This window comes from Octodon degus, unplaced genomic scaffold (genome assembly GCF_000260255.1).
Source record: "Octodon degus isolate 3935 unplaced genomic scaffold, OctDeg1.0 scaffold00053, whole genome shotgun sequence".
In the NCBI taxonomy this organism is placed as follows: domain Eukaryota; kingdom Metazoa; phylum Chordata; class Mammalia; order Rodentia; family Octodontidae; genus Octodon; species Octodon degus.
Window position 1 is genome coordinate 7,852,076 of NW_004524629.1, and position 1,726 is coordinate 7,853,801.

Below are 1,726 nucleotides of genomic sequence, written 5' to 3' on the forward strand. Positions count from 1 at the left end.
AAAAAAAAAAAGTTCATATCTGGCCACTGGAGAAATGCAAATCAAAGCTACATTGAGATTCCATGTTACTCCAGAAAGAAGGGCTATCATCAAGAAATCAAATAACAAATGCTGGTAAAATGAAGTTGTCTTCATGGGTCTTGAAGGTGTGAACCTGGGTACTGTATCTGTTACCTAGCACCCTCTTCTCTGACTCCCTTCTTTTGTGCTTTGCTGTCCAGGGGTTATTAAGTCAGAAACTTCCCCCAGTAAACATATTTAAAATAGACAGACTATAATGAGACTTATATCTGCCTATGTACAGGGAGAGACGTAAGAGTTCTTACAGCAAAATTATAAAAATATTAATATACAAATGTAGTAGATTAATGGTCAACTTGAAAAACCCAGATGAACTGAATCAATGTCATTCTGGATGTGGAAGGCCCACATAAACATTGTGGCCAATAGCATAAAAAGAAAATGGAGGGAAGATAGTCCCCTCTTGATTCTCCTGGAGAAGCTTGTCATGCTGGCTTTCCTGATATGAACTTGCCTGTTTGCATCATCCAAGGAGCTTAGAGTCTTGCTATTTCTGGGGATGGGTATTGCTTTTTGTAGGCAGCTCTGATTCTTACCTTGAGCGTACCTTCCTAACTCCAGTGAAGATCCCTCAGCCTGCTGGCACAGATTCTTTACCTTGCTGGTGTACTTTCTAGTTACCATCACACACCTTTGGACATTCTCTGCACAAAACCTTAATACAGACTTGCATTAGACATTCTTGTGGGCTCTGGGCCTCCAGATGCACTCATACCGAACATTGCCATGGGATCCAGGCCCTCAGCTGGATTCTTTGGGTCTCTAGGGTGTGGACAGATCTCTTGAAATCCTTTGCATTTGACTGAGTGAATATCATAAAATAATCCTATAAATTGTATGTCCTCTGTGATTATTTCCCTTGCAAACCTTGACTACAGCAACATATAAAGAGATGTTCAAAAGTAAATAAATATATATATTCAAATACCATGTTGTATCACTTTTTATCAAACTTCAAAATATTTCCATTTAAAATATTTAGTATTGATGAGAAGTTAAAAATGTTACACAAACATGTGAGCTCTTGGCCCATTACCTGCCACTTACATAATATAATGTTATGTGTGTATCACCCATGAGCTGGCAATGTTTTTTATTCTACAGAAATAATCTTACAGGTATTCAAAGAATCACGTACTATACAATGATATACATAAATTCTTAAGACATTTTTGTATTTCTGAGCCTTTAAAATTAATTGAGAAAGTGATGTGTATATGTTGCTACTTTTTTTGAGTGCAAAGACAGTTGACCGACTGTGTCAACCTGAATAAGATATTCCCTTCAACCTGCTCAGTATAGTTCTGGTTGTGGAATATTCACCCTATGGAGGATTATCCCAAGAATGTTAGGAAAGGAAAACAAAAAAGGAAAGATTGCTTCTATCTCCTTTGGAGGGGTACCTATTTTTGCTTTCACTTAAGGTGGGAATCATCTTCTGGATTTCAGCACAAACTCAACAGCTTTCCACCACAGACTCCCCAGGCTTTCAGCCTCCTGACATGAAGGTTTGAGCTCTAGGCCTTCACCTGGATCCTTTGGATCTCCAGGGTACAGACAGACCCTTTGCACTCTTCCTCATCTAACTCTGTGGGTAATCCTTATAAACCAATCTTGTAAATTTATATACATTTGTCTTGTGTTA

The 1,726-nt window shown here is 38.2% G+C and overlaps 1 protein-coding gene across 6 annotated transcripts in view; it reads right to left on the bottom strand.

Moving 5' to 3' along the window:
- The window catches only part of Zbtb20 (zinc finger and BTB domain containing 20), a 1,008,106-nt gene that overhangs the window by 882,679 nt on the left and 123,701 nt on the right, over positions 1–1,726 (bottom strand). The gene's annotated exons all lie outside the window — the stretch shown is intronic.